The sequence below is a fragment of the Phyllobates terribilis genome, unplaced genomic scaffold (assembly GCF_046119375.1).
Source record: "Phyllobates terribilis strain yellow unplaced genomic scaffold, ASM4611937v1 Scaffold_5__5_contigs__length_657084704, whole genome shotgun sequence".
Taxonomy (NCBI): Eukaryota; Metazoa; Chordata; class Amphibia; order Anura; family Dendrobatidae; genus Phyllobates; species Phyllobates terribilis.
Window position 1 is genome coordinate 332500925 of NW_027362765.1, and position 21767 is coordinate 332522691.

The following is a 21767-nucleotide window of genomic DNA, read 5'->3' on the forward strand; positions in this document are numbered from 1 at the left end:
CTTACCAAGACGGTTTAAATGCCCCTTGGAAGAGACGAGCAGGTCACAGTAGCTTAACAAGACGGTTTAAATCCCCCTTGGAAGAGACGTGCAGGTCCCAGTAACTTAACAAGAGTGTTTAAATGCCCCTTGGAATAGGCTTGCAGGTCACAGTAGCTTAACCAGACGGTTTAAATGCCCCTTGGAAGAGCGGTGGAGGTAGCAGTAGCTTAACAAGACTGTTTAACTGCCCCTTGAAAGAGACGTGCAGGTAAAAGTAGCTTAACAAGACGGTTTAAATGCCACTTGGAAGAGACGTGCAGTTCGGAGTAGCTTAACAAGACGGTTTAAATGACCCTGGGAAGAGACGTGCAGGTCGCAGTAGCTTAACAAGACAGTTTAAGTGTCCCTTGGAAGAGCGGTGGAGGTCGCGTTAGCATAACAAGACAGTTTAAATGCCCCTTGAAAGAGACGTGCAGGTCGCAGTAGCTTAACAAGATGGTTTAAATGCCCCTTGGAAGTGCGGTGAAGGTCGCAGTAGCTTAACAAGACGGTTTAAATGCCCTTTTGAAGAGACATGCAGGTCACAGCAGCTTAACAAGACGGTTTAAATGCCCCTTGGAAGAGACGTGGAGGTCGCAGTAGCTTAACAAGACGGTTTAAATGCCCCTTGGAAGAGACGTGCAGGTCGCAGTAGCTTAACAAAGCGTTTTAAATGCCCCTTGGAAGTGCGGGGGAGGTCGCAGTAGCTTAACAAGACGGTTTAAATGCCCCTTGGAAAAGTGGTGGAGGTTACAGTAGCTTAAGAAGACGGTTTAAATGCCCCTTGGAAGAGACGTGCAAGTCGCAGTAGCTTAACAAGACTGTTTAAATGCCCCTTAGAAGACACGCGCAGTTCTCCGAAGCTAAACAAGACAGTTTAAATGCCCCTTGGAAGAGACGTTCAGGTCGCAGTAGCTTAACAAGATGGTTTAAATGCCCCTTGGAAGAGCGTTGGAGGTCGCAGTAGCTTAAGAAGACAGTTTAAATACCCCTTGGAAGAGACATGCAGGTCGCAGGAGCTTAACAAGAGGGTTTAAATGCCCTTTGGAAGAGGCTTGCAGGTCGCAAGAGCTTAACAAGACAGTTTAAATGCCCCTTGGAAGAGTGGTGGAGGTCGCAGTAGCTTAACAAGACAGTTTAAATGCCACTTGGAAGAAACATGCAGGTCGAAGCAGCTTAACAAGACTGTTTAAATGCCCCTAGGAAAAGACGTGCAGGTCGAAGAGGCTTAAAAAGACGGTTAAATGCCCCTTGGAAGAGAAATGCAGGTCGAAGTAGCTTAACAAGACGGTTTAAATGCACCTTGTAAGAGACGTGCAGGTCGCAGTAGCTTAAAAAGACGGTTTAAATGCCCCGTGGAAAAGTGGTGGAGGTTACAGTAGCTTAACAAGATGGTTTAAATGCCCCTTGGAAGAGACGTGCAAGTTACAGTAGCTTAACAAGACGGTTTAAATGCCCCTTGGGAGAGATGTGCAGGTCGCAGTAACTTAACAAGAGTGTTTAAATGCCCCTTGGAATAGGCTTGCAGGTCACAGTAGCTTAACCAGACGGTTTAAATGCCCCTTGGAAGAGACGTGCAGGTCGCAGTAGCTTAACAAGAAGGTTTAAATGCCCCTAGGAAGAGCGGTGGAGGTCGCAGTAGCTTAACAAGACAGTTTAAATGCCCCTTGGAAGAGACGTGCAGGTCGCAGTAGCTTAATAAGACGGTTTAAATGCAACTTGGAAGAGATGTGCAGGTCGCAGTAGCTTAATAGGATGGTTTAAATGCCACTTAGAAGAGAGGTGGAGGTCACAGTTGCTTAACAAGACAGTTTAAATGCCCCTTGGAAGAGACGTGCAGGTCGCAGTAGCTTAACAAGAGGGTTTAAATGCCCCTTTCAAGAGACGTGCAGGTTGCAGGCTCTTAACAAGAGGGTTTAAATGCCCCTTGGAAGAGACATGCAGGTCGCAGTAGCTTAACAAGATGGTTTAAATGCCCATTGGAAGAGCGGTGGAGGTCGCAGTAGCTTAACAAGACGGTTTAAATGCACCTTGGAAGAGACGAGCAGGTCGCAGTAGCTTATAAAGACGGTTTATATGCACCTTTGAAGAGACGTTCAGGTAGCAGTAGCTTAAAAAGATGGTTTAAATGCTCCTTGGAAGAGATATGCAGGTCGCAGTAGCTTAACAAGACGGTTTTAATGCCCCTTAGAAGAGGCTTGCAGGTCGCAGTAGCTTAACAAGACGGTTTAAATGCCCCTTGGAAGAGACGAGCAGGTCGCAGTAGCTTAACAAGACGGTTCAAATGCCCCTTAGAAGAGACGTGCAGGTCGCAGTAGCTTAACAAGACGGTTTAAATCCCACTTGGAAGAGATGTGCAGGTCGCAGTAGCTTAACAAGAGGGTTTAAATGCCCCTTGAAATAGGCTTGCTGGTCGCAGTAGCTTACCAAGACGGTTTAAATGCCCCTTGGAAGAGATGTGCAGGTCGCAGTAGCTTAGCAAGACGGTTTAAATGCCCCTTGAAAGAGAAGTGCAGGTCGCAGAAGCTTAACATGACGGTTTAAATGCCCCTTGGAAAAGTGGTGGAGGTTACAGTAGCTTAACAAGACGGTTTAAATGCCCCTTGGAAGAGACGAGCAGGTCACAGTAGCTTAACAAGACGGTTTAAATGCCCCTTGGAAGAGACGTGCAGGTCGTAGTAGCTTAACAAGTTGTTTTAAATCCCCCTTGGAAGAGAAGTGCAGGTCGCAGTAGCTTAACAAGACGGATTAAGTGCGCCTTGGAAGAGATGTGCAGGTCGCAGTAGCATAATAAGATGGTTTAAATGCCCCTTGGAAGAGAGGTGGAGTTCGCAGTAGCTTAACAAGACAGTTTAAATGCCCCTTGGAAGAGACGTGCAGGTCGCAGTAGCTTAACAAGAGGGTTTAAATGCCCCTTTCAAGAGATGTGCAGGTCGCAGTAGCTTAAAAAGACGGTTTAAATGCCCCTTGGAAGAGACGTGCAGGTCGCAGTAGCTTAACAAGAGGGTTTAAATGCCCCTTTCAAGAGACGAGCAGGTCGCAGGAGCTTAATAAGAAGGTTTAAATGCCCCTTGGATGAGACGTTCAAGTCACAGTAGCTTAAAAAGACGGTTTAAATGCGCCTTGGAAGAGATGTGCAGGTCGCAGAAGCTTAACAAGACGCTTTAAATGCCCCTTGGAAGAGAGGTGGAGGTCGCAGTAGCTTAACAAGAGTGTTTAAATGCCCCTTGGAATAGGCTTGCAGGTCGCAGTAGCTTAAGCAGACGGTTTAAATGCCCCTTGGAAGAGACGTGCAGGTCGCATTAGCTTAACAAGACGGTTTAAATGCCCCTTGGAAGAGACGTGCAGGTCACAGTAGCTTAACAAGACGGTTTAAATGCCCCTTGGAAGAAAAGTGCAGGTCGCAGTAGCTTAATAAGACGGTTTAAATGCCCCTTGGAAAAGTGGTGGAGATTACAGTAGCTTAACAAGACGGTTTAAATGCCCCTTGGAAGAAACGAGGAGGTCACAGTAGCTTAACAAGACGGTTTAAATGCCCCTTGGAAGAGACGTGCAGGTCGTAGTAGCTTAACAAAATGGTTTAAATCCCCTTTGGAAGAGAAGTGCAGGTCGCAGTAGCTTAACAAGAGTTTTTAAATGCCCCTTGGAATAGGCTTGCAGGTCGCAGTAGCTTGACCAGATGATTTAAATGCCCCTTGGAAGAGACGTGCATGTCGCAGTAGATTAACAAGACGGTTTAAATGCCCCTATCAAGAGCGGTGGAGGTCGCAGTCGCTTAACAAGACAGTTTAAATGCCCCTTGGAAGAGACGTGCAGGTCGCAATAGCTTAATAAGACGGTTTAAATGCCCCTTGGAAAAGATGTGCAGGTCGCAGTAGCTTAATAAGATGGTTTAAATGCCCCTTGGAAGAGAGGTGGAGGTCGCAGTAGCTTAACAAGACAGTTTAAATGCCCCTTGGAAGAGACGTGCAGGTCGCAGTAGCTTAACAAGACGGTTTAAATGCCCCTTTCAAGAGACGTGCAGGTCGCAGTAGCTTAACAAGAGGGTTTAAATGCCCCTTGGAAGAGACGTGCAGGTCGCAGTAGCTTAACAAGATGGTTTAAATGCCCCTTGGAAGAGCGGTGGAGGTCGCAGTAGCTTAAGAAGACGGTTTAAATGCCCCTTGGAAGAGATGTGCAGGTCACAGAAGCTTAAAAAGATGGTTTAAATGCCCCTTGGAAGAGACATGCAGGTCGCAGTAGCTTAACAAGACTGTTTAAATGCCCCTTGGAAGAGACGTGCAGGTCGCAGTAGCTTAACAAGACTGTTGAGATGCCCGTTGGAAAAGTGGTGGAGGTTACAGTAACTTAACAAGACGGTTTAAATGCCCCTTAGAAGAGACGTTCAAGTCGCAGTAGCTTAAAAAGACGGTTTAAATGCGCCTTGGAAGAGATGTGCAGGTCGCAGTAGCTTAATAATACGCTTTAAATGCCCCTTGGAAGAGAGGTGGAGGTCGCAGGAGCTTAACAAGACAGTTTAAATGTCCCTTGGAAGAGACGTGCAGGTCGCAGTAACTTAACAAGAGGGTTTAAATGCCCCTTTCAAGAGACGTGCAGGTCGCAGGAGATTAACAAGAGGGCTTAAATGCCCCTTGGAAAAGACTTGCAGGTCGCAGTAGCTTAACAAGACAGTTTAAATGCCCCTTGGAAGAGCGATGGCTGTCGCAGTAGCTTAACAAGACAGTTTAAATGCCACTTGGAAGAAACATGCAGGTCGAAGCAGCTTAACAAGACTGTTTAAATGCCCCTAGGAAAAGACGTGCAGGTCGCAGAGGCTTAACAAGACGGATTAAATGCCCCTTAGAAGAGACATGCAGGTCGCAGTAGCTTAACAAGACGGTTTAAATGCCCCTAGGAAGAGACGTGCAGGTCGCAGTAGCTTAACAAGACGGTTTAAATGCCCCTTGGAAGAGCGGTGGAGGTCGCAGTAGCTTAACAAGACAGTTTAAATGCCCCTTGAAAGTTACGTGCAGGTCGCAGTAGTTTAACTAGACGGTTCAAATGCCCATTGGAAGAGTGGTGGAGGTCGCAGGAGCTTAACAAGAGAGCTTAAATGCCCCTTGTATGAGACATGCAGGTTGCAATAGCTTAATAAGACGGTTTAAATACCCCTTGGAAGAGAGGTGGAGGTCACAGTGGCTTAACAAGACAGTTTAAATGCCCCCTGGAAGAGACGTGCAGGTCGCAGTAGCTTAACAAGACAGTTTAAATGCCCCTTTCAAGAGACGAGCAGGTCGCAGGAGCTTAATAAGAGGGTTTAAATGCCCCTTGGAAGAGACGTTCAAGTCACAGTAGCGTAAAAAGACGGTTTAAATGCGCCTTGGAAGAGATGTGCAGGTCGCAGAAGCTTAACAAGACGCTTTAAATGCCCCATGGAAGAGAGGTGGAGGTCGCAGTAGCTTAACAAGACAGTTTAAATGCCACTTGGAAGAGACGTGCAAGTCGCAGTAGCTTAACAGGACTGTTTAAATGCCCTTTAATAGAGACGTGCAGGTCGCAGAAGCGTAACAAGAGAGTTTAAATGCCCCTTGGAATAGGCTTGCAGGTCGCAGTAGCTTAACCAGACGGTTTAAATGCCCCTTGGAAGAGATGTGCAGGTCGCAGTAGCTTAACAAGACGGTTTAAATGCCCCTAGGAAGAGCGGTGGAGGTCGCAGTAGCTTAACAAGACAGTTTAAATGCCCCTTGGAAGAGACGTGCAAGTCGCAGTAGCTTAACAGGACTGTTTAAATGCCCCTTAATAGAGATGTGCAGGTCGCAGAAGCTTAACAAGAGAGTTTAAATGCCCCTTGGAAGAGACGAGCAGGTCGCAGCAGCTTAACAAGACGGTTCAAATGCCCCTTGGAAGAGACGTGCAGGTCGCAGTAGCTTAACAAGACGGTTTAAATCCCACTTGGAAGAGATGTGCAGGTCGCAGTAGCTTAACAAGAGGGTTTAAATGCCCCTTGGAGTTGACTTGCTGGTCGCAGTAGCTTAGCAAGACGGTTTAAATGCCCCTTGGAAGAGACGTTCATGTCGCAGTAGCTTAGCAAGACGGTTTAAATGCCCCTTGAAAGAGAAGTGCAGGTCGCAGTAGCTTAACATGACGGTTTAAATGCCCCTTGGAAAAGTGGTGGAGGTTACAGTAGCTTAACAAGACGGTTTAAATGCCCCTTGGAAGAGACGAGCAGGTCACAGTAGCTTAACAAGACGGTTTAAATGCCCCTTAGAAGAGACGTGCAGGTCGTAGTAGCTTAACAAGACGTTTTAAATCCCCCTTGGAAGAGACGTGCAGGTCGCAGTAGCTTAACAAAACGGTTTAAGTGCGCCTTGGAAGAGATGTGCAGGTCGCAGTAGCTTAATAAGACGGTTTAAATGCCCCTTGGAAGAGAGGTGGAGTTCGCAGTAGCTTAACAAGACAGTTTAAATGCCCCTTGGAAGAGACGTGCAGGTCGCAGTAGCTTAACAAGAGGGTTTAAATGCCCCTTTCAAGAGATGTGCAGGTCGCAGTAGCTTAAAAAGACGGTTTAAATGCGCCTTGGAAGAGATGTGCAGGTCGCAGAAGCTTAACAAGACGCTTTAAATGCCCCTTGGAAGAGAGGTGGAGGTCGCAGTAGCTTAACAAGAGTGTTTAAATGCCCCTTGGAATAGGCTTGCAGGTCGCAGTAGCTTAACCAGACGGTTTAAATGCCCCTTGGAAGAGACGTGCAGGTCGCAGTAACTTAACAAGACGGTTTAAATGCCCCTTGGAAGAGACGTGCAGGTCGCAGTAGCTTAACAAGACTATTTAAATGCCCCTTGGAAGAGAAGTGCAGGTCGCAGTAGCTTAACAAGACGGTTTAAATCCCCCTTGGAAGAGACGTGCAGGTCGCAGTAGCTTTACAAGAGTGTTTAAATGCCCCTTGGAATAGGCTTGCAGGTCGCAGTAGCTTGACCAGACGTTTTAAATGCCCCTTGGAAGAGAAGTGCAGGTCGCAGTAGCTTAACAAGACGGTTTAAATGCCCCTAGGAAGAGCGGTGGAGGTCGCAGTGGCTTAACAAGACAGTTCAAATGCCCCTTTTAAGAGACGTGCAGGTCGCAGTAGCTTAATAAGACGGTTTAAATGCCCCTTGGAAGAGATGTGCAGGTCGCAGTAGCTTAACAAGACGGCTAAATGCCCCTTGGAAGAGACGTGCAGGTCGCAGTAGCTTAACAAGACGGTTTAAATGCCCCTATCAAGAGCGGTGGAGGTTGCAGTCGCTTAACAAGACAGTTTAAATGCTCCTTCTAAGAGACGTGCAGGTCGCAGTAGCTTAATAAGACGGTTTAAATGCCCCTTGGAAGAGATGTGCAGGTCGCAGTAGCTTAATAAGATGGTTTAAATGCCCCTTGGAAGAGCGGTGGCGGTCGCAGTAGCTTAACAAGACAGTTTAAATGCCACTTGGAAGAAACATGCAGGTCGAAGCAGCTTAACAAGACTGTTTAAATGCCCCTAGGAAAAGACGTGCAGGTTGCAGAGGCTTAACAAGACAGATTAAATGCCCCTTAGAAGAGACATGCAGGTCGCAGTAGCTTAACAAGACGGTTTAAATGCCCCTTGGAAGAGACGTGCAGGTCGCAGTAGCTTAACAAGACGGTTTAAATGCCCCTTGGAAGAGACGTGCAGGTCGCAGTAGCTTAACAAGAGGGTTTAAATGCCCCTTTCAAGAGACGAGCAGGTCGCAGGAGCTTAATAAGAGGGTTTAAATGCCCCTTGGAAGAGACGTTCAAGTCACAGTAGCGTAAAAAGACGGTTTAAATGCGCCTTGGAAGAGATGTGCAGGTCGCAGAAGCTTAACAAGACGCTTTAAATGCCCCATGGAAGAGAGGTGGAGGTCGCAGTAGCTTAACAAGACAGTTTAAATGCCCCTTGGAAGAGACGTGCAAGTCGCAGTAGCTTAACAGGACTGTTTAAATGCCCCTTAATAGAGACGTGCAGGTCGCAGAAGCTTAACAAGAGAGTTTAAATGCCCCTTGGAATAGGCTTGCAGGTCGCAGTAGCTTAACCAGACGGATAAATGCCCCTTGGAAGAGACGTGCAGGTCGCAGTAGCTTAACAAGACGCTTTAAATGCCCCTAGGAAGAGCGTTGGAGGTTGCAGTAGCTTAACAAGACAGTTTAAATGCCCCTTGGAAGAGACGTGCAAGTCGCAGTAGCTTAACAGGACTGTTTAAATGCCCCTTAATAGAGACGTGCAGGTCGCAGAAGCTTAACAAGAGAGTTTAAATGCCCCTTGGAAGAGACGTGCAGGTCGCAGTGGCTTAACAAGTTGGTTTAAATGCCCCTTGGAAGAGACATGCAGTTCGCAGAAGCTTAAAAAGACGGTTTAAATGCCCCTTGGAAGAGACATGCAGGTCGCAGTAGCTTAACAAGACAGTTTAAATGCCCCTTGGAAGAGACATGCAGGTCGCAGTAGCTTAACAAGACAGTTTAAATGCCTCTTGGAAGAGATATGCAGGTCGTAGCAGCTTAACAAGACTGTTTAAATGCACGTTGGAAGATCGGTGGAGGTCGCAGTAGCTTAACAAGACTGTTTAAATGCCCCTTGGAAGAGACGTGCAGGTCGCAGTAGCTTAACAAGATGGTTTAATTGCCCCTTGGAAAAGTGGTTGAGGTTACAGTAGCTTAACAAGATGGTTTAAATGGCCCTTGGAAGAGACGTGCAAGTCGCAGTAGCTTAAAAAGACGGTTTAAATGAGCCTTGGAAGAGACGTGCAGGTGGCAGTAGCTTAATATGACGGTTTAAATGCCCCTTGGAAGAGACGTGCAGGTCGCAGTAGCTTAACAAGACAGTTTAAATGCCCCTTGGAATAGACGTGCAAGTCGCAGTAGCTTTACAAGATGGTTTAAATCCCCCTTGGAAGAAACGTGCAGGTCGCAGTAGCTTAGCAAGAGTGTTTAAATGCCCCCTGGAATAGACTTGCAGGTCGCATTAGCTTACCAAGACGGTTTAAATGCCCCTTGGCAGAGATGTGCAGGTCGCAGTAGCTTAACAAGACGGATTAAATAGCTCTTGGAAGAGCGGTGGAGGTAGCAGTAGCTTAACAAGACAGTTTAAATGCCCCTTGGAAGAGAGGTGGAGGTCGCAGCAGCTTAACAAGACAGTTTAAATGCCCCTTGGAAGAGACTTGCAGGTCGCAGTTGCTTAACAAGACAGTTTAAATGCCCCTTGGAAGAGATGTGCAGGTCGCAGTAGCTTAATAAGACGGTTTAAATGCACCTTGGAAGAGTGGTGGAGGTCGCAGCAGCTTAACAAGACAGTTTAAATGCCCCTTGGAAGAGACTTGCAGGTCACAGTAGCTTAACAAGACAGTTTAAATGCCCCTTGGAAGAGATGTGCAGGTCGCAGTAGCTTAATAAGACGGTTTAAATGCACCTTGGAAGAGAGGTGGAGGTCGCAGTAGCTTAACAAGACAGTTTAAATGCCCCTTGGAAAAGACGTTCAGGTCGCAGTAGCTTAACAAGACGGTTTAAATGCAACTTGGAAGAGACGTGCAGGTCGCAGTAGCTTAACAAGACGGTTTAAATCCCCCTTGGAAGAGACGTGCAGGTCGCAGTAGCTTAACAAGAGGGTTTAAATGCCCCTTGGAATAGGCTTGCAGGTCGCAGTAGCTTACCAAGACGGTTTAAATGCCCCTTGGAAGAGACGTGCAGGTCGCAGAAGCTTAACAAGATGGTTTAAATGCCCTTTGGAAGAAAAGTGCAGGTCGCAGTAGCTTAATAAGACGGTTTAAATGCCCCTTGGAAAAGTGGTGGAGGTTACAGTAGCTTAACAAGACGGTTTAAATGCCCCTTGGAAGAAACGAGGAGGTCACCGTAGCTTAACAAGACAGTTTAAATGCCCCTTGGAAGAGACGTGCAGGTCGTAGTAGCTTAACAAGACGGTTTAAATCCCCTTTGTAAGAGAAGTGCCGGTCGCAGTAGCTTAACAAGAGTGTTTAAATGCCCCTTGGAATAGGCTTGCAGGTCGCAGTAGCTTGACCAGACGGTTTAAATGCCCCTTGGAAGAGACGTGCATGTCGCAGTAGCTTAACAAGACGGTTTAAATGCCCCTATCAAGAGCGGTGGAGGTTGCAGTCGCTTAACAAGACAGTTTAAATGCCCCTTGGAAGAGACGTGCAGGTCGCAGTAGCTTAATAAGACGGTTTAAATGCCCCTTGGAAGAGATGTGCAGGTCGCAGTAGCTTAATAAGATGGTTTAAATGCCCCTTGGAAGAGAGGTGGAGGTCGCAGTAGCTTAACAAGACAGTTTAAATGCCCCTTGGAAGACACGTGCAGGTCACAGTAGCTTAACAAGACGGTTTAAATGCCCCTTTCAAGAGACGTGCAGGTCGCAGTAGCTTAACAAGATGGTTTAAATGCCGCTTGGAAGAGCGGTGGAGGTCGCAGTAGCTTAACAAAACGGTTTAAATGCCCCTTGGAAGAGATGTGCAGGTCACAGAAGCTTAAAAAGATGGTTTAAATGCCCCTTGGAAGAGACGGGCAGGTCACAGTAGCTTAACAAGACGGTTTAAATGCCCCTTGGAAGAGATGTGCAGGTCACAGTAGCTTAACAAGACTGTTTAAATGCCCCTTGGAAGAGACGTGCAGGTCGCAGTAGCTTAACAAGACTGTTGAGATGCCCCTTGGAAAAGTGGTGGAGGTTACAGTAACTTAACAAGACGGTTTAAATGCCCCTTAGAAGAGATGTTCAAGTCACAGTAGCTTAAAAAGACGGTTTAAATGCGCCTTGGAAGAGATGTGCAGCTCGCAGTTGCGTAATAATACGCTTTAAATGCCCCTTGGAAGAGAGGTGGAGGTCGCAGGAGCTTAACAAGACAGTTTAAATGCCCCTTGGAAGAGACGTGCAGGTCGCAGTAACTTAACAAGAGGGTTTAAATGCCCCTTTCAAGAGACGTGCAGGTCGCAGGCGCTTAACAAGAGGGCTTAAATGCCCCTTGGAAGAGACGTGCAGGTCGCAGTAGCTTAACAAGACAGTTTAAATGCCCCTTGTAAGAGCGGTGGCGGTCGCAGTAGCTTAACAAGACAGTTTAAATGCCACTTGGAAGAAACATGCAGGGCGAAGCAGCTTAACAAGAATGTTTAAATGCCCCTAGGAAAAGACGTGCAGGTCGCAGAGGCTTAACAAGACGGATTAAATGCCCCTTAGAAGAGACAAGCAGGTCGCAGTAGCTTAACAAGACGGTTTAAATGCCCCTTGGAAGAGACGTGCAGGTCGCAGTAGCTTAACAAGACGGTTTAAATGCCCCTTGGAAGAGACGTGCAGGTCGCAGTAGCTTAACAAGAGGGTTTAAATGCCCCTTTCAAGAGACGAGCAGGTCGCAGGAGCTTAATAAGAGGGTTTAAATGCCCCTTGTAAGAGACGTTCAAGTCACAGTAGCGTAAAAAGACGGTTTAAATGCGCCTTGGAAGAGATATGCAGGTCGCAGAAGCTTAACAAGACGCTTTAAATGCCCCATGGAAGAGAGGTGGAGGTCGCAGTAGCTTAACAAGACAGTTTAAATGCCCCTTGGAAGAGACGTGCAAGTCGCAGTAGCTTAACAGGACTGTTTAAATGCCCCTTAATAGAGACGTGCAGGTCGCAGAAGCTTAACAAGAGAGTTTAAATGCCCCTTGGAATAGGCTTGCAAGTCGCAGTAGCTTAACCAGACGGTTTAAATGCCCCTTGGAAGAGACGTCCAGGTCGCAGTAGCTTAACAAGACGGTTTAAATGCCCCTAGGAAGAGCGGTGGAGGTCGCAGTAGCTTAACAAGACAGTTTAAATGCCCCTTGGAAGAGACGTGCAAGTCGCAGCAGCTTAACAGGACTGTTTAAATGCCCCTTAATAGAGACGTGCAGGTCGCAGAAGCTTAACAAGAGAGTTTAAATGCCCCTTGGAAGAGGCGTGCAGGTCGCAGTAGCTTAACAAGTTGGTTTAAATGCCCCTTGGAAGAGACATGCAGTTCGCAGCAGCTTAAAAAGACGGTTTAAATGCCCCTTGGAAGAGACATGCAGGTCGCAGTAGCTTAACAAGACAGTTTAAATGCCTCTTGGAAGAGACATGCAGGTCGTAGCAGCTTAACAAGACTGTTTAAATGCACCTTGGAAGAGCGGTGGAGGTCGCAGTAGCTTAACAAGACTGTTTAAATGCCCCTTGGAAGAGACGTGCAGGTCGCAGTAGCTTAACAAGATGGTTTAAATGCCCCTTGGAAAAGTGGTTGAGGTTACAGTAGCTTAACAAGATGGTTTAAATGCCCCTTGGAAGAGACGTGCAAGTCGCAGTAGCTTAAAAAGACGGTTTAAATGAGCCTTGGAAGAGACGTGCAGGTCGCAGTAGCTTAATATGACGGTTTAAATGCCCCTTGGAAGAGACGTGCAGGTCGCAGTAGCTTAACAAGACAGTTTAAATGCCCCTTGGAAGAGACGTGCAAGTCGCAGTAGCTTTACAAGATGGTTTAAATCCCCCTTGGAAGAAACGTGCAGGTCGCAGTAGCTTAGCAAGAGTGTTTAAATGCCCCTGGAATAGACTTGCAGGTCGCATTAGCTTACCAAGACGGTTTAAATGCCCCTTGGCAGAGATGTGCAGGTCGCAGTAGCTTAACAAGACAGTTTAAATGCCCCTTGGAAGAGAGGTGGATGTCGCAGCAGCTTAACAAGACAGTTTAAATGCCCCTTGGAAGAGACTTGCAGGTCGCAGTTGCTTAACAAGACAGTTTAAATGCCCCTTGGAAGAGATGTGCAGGTCGCAGTAGCTTAATAAGACGATTTAAATGCACCTTGGAAGAGAGGTGGAGGTCGCAGCAGCTTAACAAGACAGTTTAAATGCCCTTTGGAAGAGACTTGCAGGTCGCAGTAGCTTAACAACACAGTTTAAATGCCCCTTGGAAGAGATGTGCAGGTCGCAGTAGCTTAATAAGACGGTTTAAATGCACCTTGGAAGAGAGGTGGAGGTCGCAGTAGCTTAACAAGACAGTTTAAATGCCCCTTGGAAAAGACGTGCAGGTCGTAGTAGCTTAACAAGACGGTTTAAATGCAACTTGGAAGAGAAGTGCAGGACGCAGTAGTTTAACAAGACGGTTTAAATCCCCCTTGGAAGAGACGTGCAGGTCGCAGTAGCTTAACAAGAGGGTTTAAATGCCCCTTGGAATAGGCTTGCAGGTCGCAGTAGCTTACCAAGACGGTTTAAATGCCCCTTGGAAGAGACATGCAGGTCGCAGAAGCTTAACAAGATGGTTTAAATGCGCTTTGGAAGAGCGGTGGAGGTCGCAGTAGCATAACAAGTTGGTTTAAATGCCCCTTGGAAGAGACATGCATGTCGCAGCAGCTTAAAAAGACGGTTTAAATGCCCATTGGAAGAGACGTGCAGGTCGCAGTATCTTAAAAGACGGTTTAAATGCCCCTTGGAAGAGACTTGCAGGTCACAGTAGCTTAACAGGACTGTTTAAATGCCCCATGGAAGAGACGTGCAGGTCGCAGTAGCTTACCAAGACGATTTAAATGCGCCTTGGAAGAGACGTGCAGGTCACAGTAGCTTAACAAGATGGTTTAAATGCCCCTTGGAAGAGACGTGCAGGTCGCAGTAGCTTAACAAGATGGTTTAAATCCCCCTTGGAAAAGACGTGCAGGTCACAGAAGCTTAACAAGAGGGTTTAAATGCCCCCTTGGAATAGGCTTGCAGATCGCAGTAGCTTACCAAGATGGTTTAAATACCCCTTGGAAGAGACGTGCAGGTCGCAGTAGCTTAACAAGAAAGTTTAAATGCCCCTTGGAAGAGACGTGCAGGTGGCAGTAGCTTAACAAGACGGTTTAAATGTCCTTTGGAAGAGATGTGCAGGTCGCAGTAGCTTAATAATGTGGTTTAAATGCCCCTTGGAAGAGAGGTGGAGATAGCAGTAGCTTAACAAGACAGTTTAAATGCCCCTTGGAAGAGACGTGCAGGTCGCAGTAGCTTACCAAGACGATTTAAATGCCCCTTGGAAGAGACGTGCAGGTCGCAGTAGCTTAACAAGACAGTTTAAATGCCCCTTGGAAGAGGCTTGCAAGTCGCAGTAGCTTAACAAGATGGTTTAAATGCCCCTTAGAAGAGGCTTGCAGGTCGCAGTAGCTTACACAGACGGTTTAAATGCCCCTTGGAAGAGACGTGCAGGTCGCAGTAGCTTAACAAGATGGTTTAAATGCCCCTTGGAAGAGCGGTGGATGTCTCAGTAGCTTAACAAGATGGTGTAATTGCCCCTTGGAAGAGACATGCAGTTCGAAGCAGCTTAAAAAGACGGTTTAAATGCCCCTTGGAAGAGACGTGCAGGTCGCAGTTGCTTAACAAGATTGTTTAAATGCCCCTTGGAAGAGACGTGCAGGTCGCAGTAGCTTAACAAGATTGTTTAAATGCCCCTTGGAAGAGACGTGCAGGTCGCAGTAGCTTAACAAGACGGTTTAAATGCCCCTTGTAAAAGAGGTGGAGGTTGCAGTAGCTTAACAAGACAGTTTAAATGTCCCTTGAAAGAGACGTGCAAGTCGCAGTAGCTTAAAAAGACGGTTTAAATGCGCCTTGGAAGAGACGTGCAGGTCACAGTAGCTTAACAAGATGGTTTAAATCTCCTTGGAAGAGACGTGCAGGTCGCAGTAGCTTAACAAGATGGTTTAAATCCCCCTTGGAAGAGATGTGCAGGTCACAGTAGCTTAACAAGAGGGTTTAAATGCCCCCTTGGAATAGGCTTGCACGTCGCAGTAGCTTACCAAGATGGTTTAAATGCCCCTTGGAAGAGACGTGCAAGTCGCAGTAGCTTAACAAGACAGTTTAAATGCCCCTTGGAAGAGACGTGCAGGTTGCAGTAGCTTAACAAGACGGTTTAAATGTCCCTTGGAAGAGATGTGCAGGTCGCAGTAGCTTAGTAATGTGGTTTAAATGCCCCTTGGAAGAGAGGTGCAGGTAGCAGTAGCTTAACAAGACAGTTTAAATGCCCCTTGAAAGAGACGTGCAGGTCGCCGTAGCTTAACAAGACGGTTTAAATGCCCCTTTGAAGTTCGGTGGAGGTCGCAGTAGCTTAACAAGACGGTTTAAATGCCCCTTGGAAGAGACATGCAGGTCGCAGCAGTTTAACAAGACGGTTTAAATGCCCCATGGAAGAGACATGCTGGTTACAGTAGCTTAACAAGATGGTTTAAATGCCGTTTGGAAGAGACGTGCAGGTAGCTGTGGCTTAACAAGACGGTTTAAATGCCCCTTGGAAGAGACATGCAGGTCGCAGCAGCTTAACAAGATGGTTTAAATGCCCCTTGGAAGAGACGTGCAGGTAGCAGTGGCTTAACAAGACGGTTTAAATGCCCTTTGGAAGAGACATGCAGGTCGCAGCAGCTTAACAAGATGGTTTAAATGCCCCTTGGAAGAGACATGCAGGTCGCAGTAGCTTAACAAGACGGTTTAAATGCCCCTTGGAATAGACGTGAAGGTCGCAGTAGCTTAACAAGACAGTTTAAATGCCCCTTGGAAGAGACGTGCAAGTCGCAGTAGCTTAACAAGACGGTTTAAATGCCCCTTGGAAGAGGCTTGCAGGTCGCAGTAGCTTACCAAGACGGTTTAAATGCCCATTGGAAGAGACGTGCAGGTCGCAGTAGCTTAACAAGATGGTTTAAATGCCCCTTGGAAGAGCGGTGAATGTCGCAGTTGCTTAACAAGACAGTTTAAATGCCCCTTGGAAGAGACGTGCAAGTCGCAGTAGCTTAAAAAGACGGTTTAAATGCGACTTGAAAGAGACGTGCAGGTCGCAGTAGCTTACCAAAATGGTTTAAATGCCCCTTGGAAGAGACGAGCAGGTCGCAGTAGCTTAACAAGATGGTTTAAATGCCCCTTGGAAGAGACGTGCAGGTCGCAGTAGCTTAACAAGACGGTTTAAATCCCCCTTGGAAGAGACGTGCAGGTCACAGTAGCTTAACAAGAGGGTTTAAATGCCCCCTTGGAATAGGCTTGCAGGTCGCAGTAGCTTACCAAGATGGTTTAAATGCCCCTTGGAAGAGACGTGCAGGTCGCAGTAGCTTAACAAGACCGTTTAAATGCACCTTGAAAGAGACGTGCAGGTCGCAGTAGCTTAACAAAGCGTTTTAAATGCCCTTTGGTAGCGATGTGCAGGTCGCAGTAGCTTAACAAAGCGTTTTAAATGCCCCTTGGAAGCGATATGCAGGTCGCAGTAGCTTAACAAGATGGTTTAAATTCCCCTTAGAAGAGACGTGCAGGTCGCAGTAGCTTAATAAGACAGTTTAAATGCCCCGTGGAAGAGATGTGCAGGTCGCAGTAACTTAACAGGACGGTTTAAATGTCCCTTGGAAGAGACGTGCAAGTCGCAGTAGCTTAAAAGGACAGTTTAAATGCACCTTGGAAGAGACGTGCAGGTCGCAGTAGCTTAACAAGAAGGTTTAAATGCCCCTTGGAAGATACGAGCAGGTCACAATAGCTTAGCAAGATGGTTTAAAAGCCCCTTGGAAGAGACGTGCAGGTCGCAGTAGCTTAACAAGACGGTTTAAATGCCCCTTGGAAGAGAAGAGCAGGTCGCAGTAGCTTAACAAGATGGTTTAAATGCCCCTTGGAAGAGACGTGCAGGTCGCAGTAGCTTAATAATATGGTTTAAATGCCCCTTGGAAGAGAGGTGGAGGTCGCAGTAGCTTAACAAGACAGTTTAAATGCCCCTTGGAAGAGACGTGCAGGTCGCAGTAGCTTAACAAGACGGTTTAAATGCTACTTGGAAGAGACGTGCAGGTCGCAGTAGCTTAACAAGACGGATTAAATAGCTCTTGGAAGAGCGGTGGAGGTAGCAGTAGCTTAACAAGACAGTTTAAATGCCCCTTGGAAGAGAGGTGGAGGTCGCAGCAGCTTAACAAGACAGTTTAAATGCCCCTTGGAAGAGACTTGCAGGTCGCAGTTGCTTAACAAGTCAGTTTAAATGCCCCTTGGAAGAGATGTGCAGGTCGCAGTAGCTTAATAAGACGGTTTAAATGCACCTTGTAAGAGAGCTGGAGGTCGCAGCAGCTTAACAAGACAGTTTAAATGCCCCTTGGAAGAGACTTGCAGTTAGCAGTAGCTTAACAAGACAGTTTAAATGCCCCTTGGAAGAGATGTGCAGGTCGCAGTAGCTTAATAAGACGGTTTAAATGCACCTTGGAAGAGAGGTGGAGGTCGCAGTAGCTTAACAAGACAGTTTAAATGCCCCTTGGAAAAGACGTGCAGGTCACAGTAGCTTAACAAGACGGTTTAAATGCAACTTGGAAGAGACGTGCAGGTCGCAGTAGCTTAACAAGACGGTTTAAATCCCCCTTGGAAGAGACGTGCAGGTCGCAGTAGCTTAACAAGAGGGTTTAAATGCCCCTTGGAATAGGCTTGCAGGTCGCAGTAGCTTACCAAGACGGTTTAAATGCCCCTTGGAAGAGACGTGCAGGTCGCAGAAGCTTAACAAGATGGTTTAAATGCCCTTTGGAAGAGCGGTGGAGGTCGCAGTAGCATAACAAGTTGGTTTAAATGCCCCTTGGAAGAGACATGCAAGTCGCAGCAGCTTAAAAAGACGGTTTAAATGCCCATTGGAAGAATCGTGCAGGTCGCAGTATCTTAAAAGACGGTTTAAATGCCCCTTGGAAGAGACTTGCAGGTCACACTAGCTTAACAGGACTGTGTAAATGCCCCATGGAAGAGACGTGCAGGTCGCAGTAGCTTACCAAGACGATTTAAATGCGCCTTGGAAGAGACGTGCAGGTCACAGTAGCTTAACAAAATGGTTTAAATGCCCCTTGGAAGAGAAGTGCAGGTCGCAGTAGCTTAACAAGATGGTTTAAATCCACCTTGGAAAAGACGTGCAGGTCACAGTAGCTTAACAAGAGGGTTTAAATGCCCCCTTGGAATAGGCTTGCAGGTCGCAGTAGCTTACCAAGATGGTTTAAATGCCCCTTGGAAGAGACGTGCAGGTGGCAGTAGCTTAACAAGACAGTTTAAATGCCCCTTGGAAGAGACGTGCAGGTTGCAGTAGCTTAACAAGACGGTTTAAATGTCCCTTGGAAGAGATGTGCAGGTCGCAGTAGCTTAATAATGTGGTTTAAATGCCCCTTGGAAGAGAGGTGGAGGTAGCAGTAGCTTAACAAGACAGTTTAAATGCCCTTTGGAAGAGACGTGCAGGTCGCAGTAGCTTACCAAGACGATTTAAATGCCCCTTGGAAGAGACGTGCAGGTCGCAGTAGCTTAACAAGACAGTTTAAATGCCCCTTGGAAGAGGCTTGCAAGTCGCAGTAGCTTAACAAGACGGTTTAAATGCCCCTTAGAAGAGGCTTGCAGGTCGCAGTAGCTTACAAAGACGGTTTAAAGGCCCCTTGGAAGAGACGTGCAGGTCGCAGTAGCTTAACAAGATGGTTTAAATGCCCCTTGGAAGAGCGGTGGATGTCTCAGTAGCTTAAGAAGATGATTTAATTGCCCCTTGGAAGAGACATGCAGTTCGAAGCAGTTTAAAAAGACGGTTTATATGCCCCTTGGAAGAGACGTGCAGGTCGCAGTAGCTTACCAAGACGGTTTAAATGCCCATTGGAAGAGACGTGCAGGTCGCAGTAGCTTAACAAGATGGTTTAAATGCCCCTTGGAAGAGCGGTGAATGTCGCAGTTGCTTAACAAGACAGTTTAAATGCCCCTTGGAAGAGACGTGCAAGTCGCAGTAGCTTAAAAAGACGGTTTAAATGCGACTTGAAAGAGACGTGCAGGTCGCAGTAGCTTACCAAAATGGTTTAAATGCCCCTTGGAAGAGACGAGCAGGTCGCAGTAGCTTAACAAGATGGTTTAAATGCCCCTTGGAAGAGACGTGCAGGTCGCAGTAGCTTAACAAGACGGTTTAAATCCCCCTTGGAAGAGACGTGCAGGTCACAGTAGCTTAACAAGAGGGTTTAAATGCCCCCTTGGAATAGGCTTGCAGGTCGCAGTAGCTTACCAAGATGGTTTAAATGCCCCTTGGAAGAGACGTGCAGGTCGCAGTAGCTTAACAAGACCGTTTAAATGCACCTTGAAAGAGACGTGCAGGTCGCAGTAGCTTAACAAAGCGTTTTAAATGCCCTTTGGTAGCGATGTGCAGGTCGCAGTAGCTTAACAAAGCGTTTTAAATGCCCCTTGGAAGCGATATGCAGGTCGCAGTAGCTTAACAAGATGGTTTAAATTCCCCTTAGAAGAGACGTGCAGGTCGCAGTAGCTTAATAAGACAGTTTAAATGCCCCGTGGAAGAGATGTGCAGGTCGCAGTAACTTAACAGGACGGTTTAAATGTCCCTTGGAAGAGACGTGCAAGTCGCAGTAGCTTAAAAGGACAGTTTAAATGCACCTTGGAAGAGACGTGCAGGTCGCAGTAGCTTAACAAGAAGGTTTAAATGCCCCTTGGAAGATACGAGCAGGTCACAATAGCTTAGCAAGATGGTTTAAAAGCCCCTTGGAAGAGACGTGCAGGTCGCAGTAGCTTAACAAGACGGTTTAAATGCTACTTGGAAGAGACGTGCAGGTCGCAGTAGCTTAACAAGACGGATTAAATAGCTCTTGGAAGAGCGGTGGAGGTAGCAGTAGCTTAACAAGACAGTTTAAATGCCCCTTGGAAGAGAGGTGGAGGTCGCAGCAGCTTAACAAGACAGTTTAAATGCCCCTTGGAAGAGACTTGCAGGTCGCAGTTGCTTAACAAGTCAGTTTAAATGCCCCTTGGAAGAGATGTGCAGGTCGCAGTAGCTTAATAAGACGGTTTAAATGCACCTTGTAAGAGAGCTGGAGGTCGCAGCAGCTTAACAAGACAGTTTAAATGCCCCTTGGAAGAGACTTGCAGTTAGCAGTAGCTTAACAAGACAGTTTAAATGCCCCTTGGAAGAGATGTGCAGGTCGCAGTAGCTTAATAAGACGGTTTAAATGCACCTTGGAAGAGAGGTGGAGGTCGCAGTAGCTTAACAAGACAGTTTAAATGCCCCTTGGAAAAGACGTGCAGGTCACAGTAGCTTAACAAGACGGTTTAAATGCAACTTGGAAGAGACGTGCAGGTCGCAGTAGCTTAACAAGACGGTTTAAATCCCCCTTGGAAGAGACGTGCAGGTCGCAGTAGCTTAACAAGAGGGTTTAAATGCCCCTTGGAATAGGCTTGCAGGTCGCAGTAGCTTACCAAGACGGTTTAAATGCCCCTTGGAAGAGACGTGCAGGTCGCAGAAGCTTAACAAGATGGTTTAAATGCCCTTTGGAAGAGCGGTGGAGGTCGCAGTAGCATAACAAGTTGGTTTAAATGCCCCTTGGAAGAGACATGCAAGTCGCAGCAGCTTAAAAAGACGGTTTAAATGCCCATTGGAAGAATCGTGCAGGTCGCAGTATCTTAAAAGACGGTTTAAATGCCCCTTGGAAGAGACTTGCAGGTCACACTAGCTTAACAGGACTGTGTAAATGCCCCATGGAAGAGACGTGCAGGTCGCAGTAGCTTACCAAGACGATTTAAATGCGCCTTGGAAGAGACGTGCAGGTCACAGTAGCTTAACAAAATGGTTTAAATGCCCCTTGGAAGAGAAGTGCAGGTCGCAGTAGCTTAACAAGATGGTTTAAATCCCCCTTGGAAAAGACGTGCAGGTCACAGTAGCTTAACAAGAGGGTTTAAATGCCCCCTTGGAATAGGCTTGCAGGTCGCAGTAGCTTACCAAGATGGTTTAAATGCCCCTTGGAAGAGACGTGCAGGTGGCAGTAGCTTAACAAGACAGTTTAAATGCCCCTTGGAAGAGACGTGCAGGTTGCAGTAGCTTAACAAGACGGTTTAAATGTCCCTTGGAAGAGATGTGCAGGTCGCAGTAGCTTAATAATGTGGTTTAAATGCCCCTTGGAAGAGAGGTGGAGGTAGCAGTAGCTTAACAAGACAGTTTAAATGCCCTTTGGAAGAGACGTGCAGGTCGCAGTAGCTTACCAAGACGATTTAAATGCCCCTTGGAAGAGACGTGCAGGTCGCAGTAGCTTAACAAGACTGTTTAAATGCCCCTTGGAAGAGGCTTGCAAGTCGCAGTAGCTTAACAAGACGGTTTAAATGCCCCTTAGAAGAGGCTTGCAGGTCGCAGTAGCTTACAAAGACGGTTTAAAGGCCCCTTGGAAGAGACGTGCAGGTCGCAGTAGCTTAACAAGATGGTTTAAATGCCCCTTGGAAGAGCGGTGGATGTCTCAGTAGCTTAAGAAGATGATTTAATTGCCCCTTGGAAGAGACATGCAGTTCGAAGCAGTTTAAAAAGACGGTTTATATGCCCCTTGGAAGAGACGTGCAGGTCGCAGTAGCTTAACAAGATTGTTTAAATGCCCCTTGGAAGAGACGTGCAGGTCGCAGTAGCTTAACAAGATTGTTTAAATGCCCCTTGGAAGAGACATGCAGGTCGCAGTAGCTTAACAAGACGGTTTAAATGCCCCTTGTAAAAGAGGTGGAGGTTGCAGTAGCTTAACAAGACAGTTTAAATGTCCCTTGGAAGAGACGTGCAAGTCGCAGTAGCTTAAAAAGACGGTTTAAATGCGACTTGGAAGAGACGTGCAGGTCACAGTAGCATAACAAGATGGTTTAAATGCCCCTTGGAAGAGACGTGCAGGTCGCAGTAGCTTAACAAGATGGTTTAAATCCCCCTTGGAAGAGATGTGCAGGTCACAGTAGCTTAACAAGAGGGTTTAAATGCCCCCTTGGAATAGGCTTGCACGTCGCAGTAGCTTACCAAGATGGTTTAAATGCCCCTTGGAAG